At 49.0% G+C, this 10114-nt stretch overlaps 1 long non-coding RNA gene and 1 pseudogene across 1 annotated transcript; both read left to right on the top strand.

Moving 5' to 3' along the window:
- The first annotated feature begins 281 nt into the window (after nucleotides 1-281).
- On the top strand, nucleotides 282-1717 carry LOC147821616 (uncharacterized). Its single transcript, XR_015446803.1, has 3 exons — nucleotides 282-594; nucleotides 1038-1160; nucleotides 1402-1717. It is a non-coding gene; the product is annotated as an uncharacterized LOC147821616 (long non-coding RNA).
- A 5664-nt stretch (nucleotides 1718-7381) lies between these two features.
- On the top strand, nucleotides 7382-7615 carry LOC101721884 (guanine nucleotide-binding protein G(I)/G(S)/G(O) subunit gamma-4 pseudogene; annotated as a pseudogene).
- The last annotated feature ends 2499 nt before the right edge of the window (nucleotides 7616-10114 follow it).

Below are 10114 nucleotides of genomic sequence, written 5' to 3'. Positions count from 1 at the left end.
GCTTGCTGCACCCGTTACAGAGCTGGGTCTCCTGAGGACTCAGCATCTCTATGGCTAAAAGAGTCTCTGGGACGCGGGGCTGGGCCAGTCTGGAGGGCACCAGACACCTTGGAATCCGTTGGTGTAAAGGCACAGGAGTGACCCCTGAGCTCCTGGGAGGAGCTGCGTGAGGGGCCCCGGTAGCCTTGATTCACCAAAGACGTCTCCAGGAGAGAAGTCCATTTTGGGGGAGGGCCTGTCTGCACAGGTGGCACGGGCCTGGCGAGGTGGATTGTGGGTAGAAAGGGGCGGGGCTTCGCGTGGCGCCTCCTTCAGGCAAAGGAGCCTGTGGGGAGTTGAGGTGGTTGGCTCTGAGGTGAAGAGGCGGACAGCCATGCAGGCCCCTGACGGTGGTGCGGGTGGTGGGCAAGGCCAGGAAGATGACCAGGGTGACTCCAGAATCTCCGACAGCCAAGGCACCTCAGCAAACGTGGCTGTGGACCAGGGCATAGACCTCGGAACCATTTTGCTGATTGTGTTGGTATCTTTCGGCCAGGGGTCCGGTGGGCAGGCTATGCTGGTGGTCAGTAGGATCGGGGCACACCTGCATGAAATGTATCCTTTGGGATGTGGCCTTTGGGGCCAGGGGCCTCGGGGACATCAGGGAGGCAAGGCGAGGCGAGGCAAGGCGGCAAGGGCGGGGCGGGCAGGAATTTAGAGAGGGGAGTGGCTTGGGGGTGGAGAGGAGAGGCTGAAGCCAGAGACTCTGGAATGGAACGGAACGCGCAACGCAACGCAACGCAATGCAACGCAACGCAACGCGGGATGGGGCCAAAGGGGCCAAAGGGAGAGAGAAAAGCCGGTGGCGAGGAAAAACGGAGGAGCTGGGGCCTTAAGGTTCCACCGCGCCCATAAGGCCTTAAGGTTTCAGTCCGCGGAGGCGGACAGGGAGGGCGACCCCTGAAGGTGCCTGGTGGGGCGCTGGGGCAGCCTGAGAGAGCCCGGGGAAGGCGGCTGGGAGGTCCGGGAGGACTGTGCCTTAACTGTTTCTCCCTCAGCAACCTCAGGGTGCCTTTCCTGTGTCCCATGGAGGCAGAGGTCACCCGAAGAACCCTGGCTCCGTTCCAGGACTCGCCGGAGATTCACAGGGAGCTCATCGTGGATGGCCGCTTCATGATGGTGTCAGTCCCACATGGGGCTGGGGTTCCAGGGAGGGTGCTCAGAGGGGCGTTTTGAGGGAGACAGGGAGGCTCCTAAGAGTTCTGTCTGGGGCCAGGGACTTAGCTCAGTGGCGCCATGCCGGCCTGGCAAGCGCAAGGTCCCGAGTTCGACCCCCGGTACTAAAAAAACAAAAGTTAAGTCTAACTGGAGTGTGTGGGGACTCTGACCATCCACTTAACTTTCACTTTCTCTTCCATTTAGGAGATGGGTTTCTCAAGACCCTCTTTGCTGAGAGCGTTCACCTCCTTCATTGAAGACCTTTTTGTCCTCTTCAATGTCATGCAGGTCTTGAGGCCCCTGCTTACCTCCATGTCTCAGTAGGAAAAAGGGACTGAAGCCCGTGTGTCCCGTGCCAGACAATGCATCCGTCCGTAGGGCTTGTTTACTGAATTACCTGACATATTAATCTTAGGCCCTGTTTTTAACCCTTTAGTAGTTATTGGGTTCTCAGGCCTGCTTGTTTTGTTTCCCTGTTGCTGGAGGGTACAATTAAATGTTTGTCACTGCAGAAAATAAAGCTGAGCAATGATTCCATGCTTGAGTTATTGTTGTCTGTGTTTTTTTTTCACCTACAGCATTTCCCTTATTTTCTAGCTTTTGTTCTCTGAGGACAGATGGCAGCATCTCACAGGGGGCACCTATCTACAGGCTGACAGAGAGGTGGAGTTAGTAAATATAACAAACAGGCGGCTAGAAACAGCAAGGCTGACATAAGCCTTCGCATCTGGAGGGCGTGAGGTCAAGAGGGCAGCGATTTTGTGCTGCTGGGGTGGGGGCTTTGGTCTTGTCACCCGCTCCCCCTCCAGGGCCCAACGCAAGACCCTAAGGAAGGGATTCCAGGTGTGACTGAGGGGACCGTGGCCCAGCGACCGCCCCCAGGGGCCTCCTCCATGACACCCCTCAGGAGGGTCAGATCCCTGGGGCCCAGAATGGAGCCAGCCACTACTCTTGATGGGAGGGTGGCTCGGGACCAAGTAACCCCGTCCTCACGGATTCTGTCACCATCAGCTGATGCTGGACTTGATTGGGAATGTTTATCACTTGTTTTTGTTTTGTTTTTTGGTGGTACCAGGGATCGAACTCCGGACCTTGCGCTTGCGAGGCAGGTGCCGGCACCACTGAGCTAAATCCCTAGCCACCGATGCTGGACTTGAGCTGATGATCTGCTCCAATTCTGGCCCAACTTGTGTTCCCAACGCGAGCCGAGGAGAGCGGTGAGGAGCTGGGGGAGAAGTCCCCCTGGAGCTGGACTTGAGAGGAGGGCTCGTTTCCTCCTGCACCAAGCTCCCCGGCCCCAGCGGAGATCTTCTTTCCCACACGGCTCAGGTCCACTCTCCCCCAGAGCCCCTTCCAACCTCATGGTTCCAATCTCTCTCCTCTGAAAAATGTTGTAAAATCTTCTGCACCCAAACAGCAATCCGAACGAGAGGTTTTAAAGGAATAATGACATTTACTTGGGAATGGAATGGCATTGCCACAGCAATATGGAAGCCATAATAAACTATGAGTGCAGCTGAGGAGGTGAGGCAAGGGGGAGTTTTTAAGGCCAAAAATGGGGAGGATTTCATCCCGTAGTTTGAGACACAATGATTAATCCTTGGACACAAGCCTTAATCACAAGGTGACACCTGTTTGAAAAGACAGCCGTAGGGTGAATGTCCTTGTGGAAGTGTTTCTTTGTTCTACCAGGTGATAGTGGGTTTTGTGCAAAGTTGAGAAGTTGTGATGGTTACTCTCAGACAAACGTGCAGGACAACCTTTCTGTCATACCTGCCTGCTTTCCTCACTTTTTGTCCGAGTTATTCTCAGAATTTCACATTATATTTGCATTCAAGGGAAATGTCATCAAGATAAACCTGGATTTTGTGCGGTACCCACTACAAAATCATAAAAGCTGCGACCCACTATAAAATCATAAAAATACCTATTGACAGCTTATGGTAGTACTTTAACATGTTTATCTACTGGAAATTCATTGTGGTGTGAGAAATGACACTGCATCGCTCCCTGAAAGGTTCCTCCAGTCCCAGCGTCATTTATTGAGTAAGTCTTGTTTTTCCCACTGAGTTAAGAATGTCCTGTTTAGCAAGACCCTGCCTCAAAATACAATAGATAAAAGGACAGGGGATGCAGCTCAGTGTGAAGGCCCTGCAATAGGAGAAAACTCCAACACGAGAAAAAAAGAAGTTGTGTTTACCAAAGTTTAAATCCTGGTCGAAGTGATCCTTGCACACCTGTTCTTCATTTAGGCTGAAGGATCGCGTGTGGCTTCCCTGAGGGAACTATCTGACACAAACAGTAAGGAAAGTTGGGGGACTGAGGGAAGACGGGTTGGGAAGGAACTCGGACAGGCAGAGGCAGGGGATTTCTTTAGAAAGGCTAGAAGGGAGACTCACAGAACTCTCAGCCATGGTGGCCTTCTACAGGGCTCCAAGGGCCTCCCAAGGCTTCCAAATAATGCCAGACATGTCCATCCTGACCGTGAGGAAGCCAGTCTTTGCTAATGGGCTGTCTTATGTTCGGATCAGAGGCATGGTGAAGTTAGGGACCCAGGCAGCACTGCAACTTAGTAATTTTCAGAATCCCTTTCTGAGTCAGGTGTCAGTGGGCTCTCCAGACTTGGTATGCACTAAGCAATGCCAAGGGCCAGGTCACGGAAAGGCCAGAAGGTTCTTTCTGGTCCTGTAGCCAGTAACTTCACGATAGGACTGGGTGGCTCCCAGGCTCTAGGCGACCCAGACCTTCAGGAGTGACCCTCGGCGGTCCCGTCTGGCAGAAGTAGAGAAATGATGCGTGATGTCACTAGATGACAAATAGAAGCAACACAATTGTAATGACTGTAAGATTAGATGCTCAGTCTAATGTCCACGAGGCTAATTCCTCTGAATATGCAATAACTCTTCATCATGCTATGTGAGATGTAAAAGCAAGTAATTTTCCTAAAATAAATATACAACTGTTGAATGATCAGCCTGAATCAGGTAGTATTTAAAATTCTTTCTTTCTTTCTTTCTTTCCTTCCTTCCTTCCTTCTTTTTTCTTTCTTTCTTTCTTCTTTCTTGATTGCCTGCCTGCCCGCTTGCTTGCTTTCTTTCTTTCTTTCTTTCTTTCTTTTTCTTTTTTGAGGTTTTACATTTGTTAAAGATATGAAAGGAAAAGAAACATGCTTTGCAGAGTGAGTTTGGGCCAACTAAAAGTAGGAAAAGAAGTACACTCTGTAGTGTGAGAGTAGGCCAGTGTGAAAGCTAAAATTCTTTCTGTGCTCACTTAATCCTCACAATCAGCACAGAAGGTTGTCATGTGTCCCCTTCCAGATGACAGAATGGAAGCATAAAGACACTAGTGAGTAGAATAAAGATACGCCATGTACAGGAACCTAATAACCTCAATGAATGTAAACATTATATGCAATAACATGAGCTAAGGTTAGCAATACCAGCAAGAATGAAAATCTGGATAGGGCAAGGAGGGACGGGGGACAGAAGGACGAGGGAAGGGGAAAGAAATTAAAGAAACAAACAAGCTGTAGTGTGTACATGAACACACTCCCCAAGACGATTGTATACTGCATGCACTGCAAGAATGTACTAATAAAATAAAAGTTATAAAAGTAGACGTTAGAAGAATAACCAGATGTAGTTTTGTACGTACAAAAGCGAGTTTCTATGCTTTTACTGTATTTTTTTATTAAAGAGTTTCACCTAAATTAGTATAGTCTACAGATCAATCTGAGGAAAAGCAACATTTAATATACATAAATCGGGGTGTTTACTGTTGAAGTGGAGACGAATGGGAACAAGAGGTAACCGTGTGTTGTCAGACACATGTTGTTTCTCCACATTTTTTTCTATTTTTAAAGAATTGTGAAAAAATTTAACAAATTATGAGCTAGGCATGGTGATGCCTGTCTATAATTCTAGCCCCCTGGGAGGCTGACACAGGGGGACTGCGAGTGAGAGCTTGTTTTAGTTACTGTTCTCATTGATGAGACAAATATCCAGCACCCACAAGGTAAGGGAGGAAGGGTTTATCTAGCTCACAGTTTGTAGAGGTTTCAGTCCATAGCTGGCTGGCTCTAAGGCAGGGTGGCTTGGCAGAGAGGCATTGAAGTAGAGAAACAGACCGTGGCATGGCGGGGCGGGCGGAAGGCAGCAAGCAGCAGGGGCAGCAAGCCTGCCTTCTTTCTGTCCCTTTTATCCCTGCAAGGCTACCTGCCTTTTGAGTGCTGCCACCCACATCCTGGGTGGGGCGCCCTTAATCCCAGCATCACACACCCTAATCCAGCCACCTTTGAAACTCCAGCTATGACTGCATGAGGCTTTGGGGGGACATCTAGGTACAAGCCATAACAGAGCTCAACCCGGGCAACCTAGCTACTTAAGAAAACCTTGTCTCAAAGTTTAAAAATTAAAAAGTGGCTAGGGATGTAGCTCAGTGCAAAGGTTCAGGGTTCAATCCTCACTTCCACACACACACACAAATGAATCATCATACAATATCAGTATTAAAACAGTATTCTCAAATATAGTTTTATTGATTTGAGAACCTCCCTTTCTTTACTCTTTTCTATGTTGGAACATATTTTCACCAGAAAGGTGAGTTTACCCCAATAATTGTCTGTAAAGCACAATCAAGTCATTGTATGAGTAGCTCCCTGGTGTAAAAAGGAACCCATTCCTTTAAGACTCTTCACTGGGACTAGTTCCCCCACTGGTCTTGGGATAGGGAAAATGAATCAAGAAGACTGAAAAATTACCAGTGACCCCAACTCCCAACTTAAGTGACCCAACCTTGCCTAGGCATGCCTCTCCTAGCCTCAGAAGCTATATTTAACTGGTATGTCAACAGCAACTCCTTAGAATAGGACTTAGGAAAATAATGTTAACTTCGTGGGGTTGCCAGTAACTGCTTTTCGCTTAATCTTCATCTGTTGCTTTTGTCCTTATCACACTTATTCTTGGTTTCCACATTCTGAATTTGATTTTGACACCTATTTGCTGTCTCTGTATTGGAAACTAGTCAGACTACTTTCTGAATGCTAAGGTGGGATCGCTTCTTTCTCAGGTGACTCCCTTCCTGGTATAATGACTTCCCACTCTCAGAAAATGATGTACAAAGGATTACACTCCTGCAATCTCAGCACTTGGGAGACTGAGGCATGAGGATCGCCCTGAGTTTGAGGCCAGGCTGGGCTACATAGTGAGACCCTGTCTCAAAAAAAAACCAAAAACAAAAACAAAAAATATTTGATGATAGCCATTTGTACCATATGTAGAACATTTGCTCCGCAAGCACTTTATCTTATTTTTCCCATTTAATTATATAATAAGAGTATGCTCTTTCTTAAAGTGAAATCACTAAAATTATTTGAGCAGGTGACTTTATGTAGTATAGAGTCTTTACTAACATGTAGACAATTGTTGGGTTTTGCTATTGAAAAGCAATTATAAGAAATTCTGTTTTTGTTGCCATTATTATTCTTATTGTTAATATTATTATTGGGTTTTTGGGTGGCCTTGAACTCACTATGTAGCCCAGGCTGGACTTGAATTCTCAAGGATCCTCCTGCCTCAGCCTGCCAAGCATAACAGGCTTGTGCCACCATGCCCGGGTTGTTGTCATTATTTAAACAACATCATCAACAACAACAAAAAGACCTCAGCGAAGTGTTTCAAAGTTCCACAGGAAGAAGGAAGCAGAGCCAGGGTTTTAGGGACTCTAGTTTCTGTTCCCTTCTGGTATTTTTCTCCATGTCATGCTTCAGAGAAATTCGTGAAGTTCCTTTCTCCTTGCTGGATGTTGACAGGATCACGAATCCAGAGAATCTGGCAGATAAAGCCACCTACCAAAGAACGATTCAGTTTCTAGGGAGTTCCCTCCGGGCTCCGAAAGGGTTGGCTGTGGGCTCAGACCCTTGCATCCAGAGCAAGACAGGGGAGGAAAGCTCCGCCACAGAGCCCCCTCCCCAGGCCCACCCAGTCCTTCCTCCAGAGGCCGGAAGTCTTGGCCCTGACTCCAGCTTGGCTGGAAACCGCCCACCACCCGCTGCCCAGTGGCTTGGGCGCCTGAGCTGCAGTGAGCCCTAATGAGCCTCTTATTGACAACTGCCCGCCGCCACCGCCAGCCTACGTCCCTTGCCTGGGCCTGTCCCGTGGTGGCACCTCTCAGCAGTGGCCACAGGATGAAAGAGGGCGTGTCCAAAACCGGCAGCAGGGGCATCTCCCTGGCCCAACAGGTTGTGAGCAGCTGAAGATGGAGGCCTGCATAGACAGGGTGATGGGTCGCAGGCCTCTGTGGACCTGCTGGGTACTCTGAAGCCTCGGGACTGGAGGATCCCTTCATCGTCTCTGTGCCGGCGCCACAGAACCCTTTCCCAGAGAAGTTCTTCTGTACCATCCTTTGGGGCCTTCGGTGATGGACAGCCTCCTTTTCTGCCCATCCCCCAAACACCGCGCATGCTCTTAGACACAGGGATCACCGCCCACCCCCACCTCATCCGACTCACCGCGGCTGGGCTCCGCTCATTTATTTTTTCATTGTATTTTTGGTGATATTTAATTTTCTCTTTTTTCAGGGATCGAACTCAGGACCTTGAGCTTGCGAGGCAGACGTGGTACCGTTGAGCTAAATCCCCAGCCCTCTTTTTTCATTTTATATGTTACTTTCATTCATAGCAAAGAAAGATAGACATTTTTATAGCCAAATAACAAATGAGCCATGTAAAAATAAGTATGGATTTAAGGGTTTGCAATTTTTAATCATCAATTCTCAAGTTCAAATGCATCAAGTTAACGAATGTCAGTAATTTATTGAAATGTCACCTAATTTATTGACATGAAAAATTGTGCCCAATTAGACCCATTGACTCCACATCCAATGAGAGCTTGGGGACCAGTGGAAATGTGTAGGTACCTTCCGCCTCCTCCGGGGGGCAGCAGCTGTGGCACTTTGCCTGGGTGATATTTCCATTACCCTATGAAAAAGGAGCAGCTGGCAGGATGGGAACAGCATGAGGCCCTCTGGGCTGCTACCCTGCAGGGACAGACAGGAGTGCCCCAGCTTGAGAATCACCACCCACTGATCTGAGCCTCCAAGTGTTGACCCGTTTGACCCTCCCACAACAGGTCCATGAGCGTAGGCCTGCTTTGCAGAGAGGGTAATGGAGGCACAGGGAAAGCAAGTGGTTTGCCCAAGGTTACACAGAGTAAGTAGGAAAGCAGGAGGACTTCAGTGCAGGCTGGCAGCCTCTAGATGCCCCAGGCGCATTAGCACTTGCATTCCTAGAGGAACCCTGCCTACACCACACTCCTGCCACACTGGTGAAATCATGGGTCAGAGGGCTCTGCGTCTGAGCTTGTTCTGTTCCATCTGTTCGGAAACTGCCTCTCCTCTGGCTCTGGCAGAGGCTTGCTGTGTGCTACAGCGCAAACCATCGTGTGCCTGAGCTGTTTCAACCTGAAAACTGAGGACAACGGTAATTATTCCTCCTGCCTTTCTGTCTGGAAGGAATTTGAGAGAAGCTCTGGTTTTGATTCAAAGCCAGCACATCTAGGGAAGAATTGTGACTTCCAGGATAGCCGTGGTTCAGTTGGATGAAGAATATAAACTTGCCTATGAAGAGGTAAATATAATTTTCAGATCAGCTAATGACCTGCTGCCCTGGTACATGGTTTTACCCCGCACCGTGCCTTGCTGCTTTGGCTGGAAGCATCATGAATGCATGCGTTCATGGGACCTCACTGATGAGACCAGTGCAGTCAGGGAGCTGTGTGCTCTGACTGCAGCAGAACCGCGTGGTGCCTGAGCTGATTCGACTCCCAGTCCTTCCGTGGCTCGGGTTGAGACTGGGGTCTCTTTATCCTGTGGTCCGCGTCATTGTCTGTAACCTGCTAACACAAAGCACAGTCCATCAAAGCACACCAGAGAAGTCAAGAAAGTGGAACAATGCATGTAGTGGCACAGTCAGGTCAAGAGAAAAATGTGCTTTTCATCTTCCACCAGACTGTCTCCCTGTTTGTTTTTGCTTTTCCTCTCCCTCTGTATTCTGTCTCTCTTTTCTCTTTTCTCTCTCCCTCCTTCTCCCTCTTCCCTGGCTGCTTCCTTCCAGAGCTCAAGCATTTGTTGCCGGTCAAGGCAAGTTCACGGGCATGGCCTGTGTTACATTGATCAGCGAGGTCGAGTGAAGTGAACCCCACTGGCATCATGGACGGCCTGCATTTACCAGTTATCATTGCATGTTTTCATCTCGGTATTCAGCATTCTCCCTCCCTCTCTCCAATGGGACATCACTCTGGCATAACGATTTAGTGCAATGTAATGCCCAGTGTGGAAGCTGAAACAGGGAGGTGTCCCTGTCTTTCAGACACCCCCTTTCCAGCTTTATACCCGCCAGTGAGTGACCAGGGTCCTGGGCAGGCTACTTGCACCTCCTTCTTGGTGCTGTGAGCCTGGAGCAGGTGACAAAGAAATGAAGGATGCTGAGAACCATTGTGTGGAAGCTGCAGTGGCCCAGGGGTGGCCCCACCCAGCAGGGGGGGCATTTAAGGCTGGCTGGCCGCAGGGATGCTGTGTCTGCTGGTAATAGTGTCCAGGGATGGCAAAGTGCTGTGAACACCATTCTGGCTCCATTGCATGGCCCCAGCGAGCTGGCTGCCCCCATCCATCTTCCTACAGCTCCCTTCTAGCTCTCTATTGATTCTTTGCCTTATGAGCTCCACCCAGTACATTCTTTGTTCTTCCATGAAATAGCCTGAGTTGGGTGGAGATGCCAAGTGACCCAACAGTTCCACCCTAAATGTGTACCCTACAGAAATATGCCCATGTATCCTTCAAAAGGAATATGCTAGAGTGTTCATAGCTACACTGTCCATAATATCCCTAACCGAGAAAGTACCCAAAGGCCCATGGAGCAGGA

Source organism: Heterocephalus glaber, unplaced genomic scaffold (assembly GCF_053883595.1).
Source record: "Heterocephalus glaber isolate CG9 unplaced genomic scaffold, H.glaber_assembly_v1.0 deba00001728, whole genome shotgun sequence".
Classification (NCBI taxonomy): Eukaryota; Metazoa; Chordata; class Mammalia; order Rodentia; family Bathyergidae; genus Heterocephalus; species Heterocephalus glaber.
The sequence above is the reverse complement of the archived record's forward strand: the minus strand, read 5'-3'. Positions and strand labels throughout refer to the sequence as shown.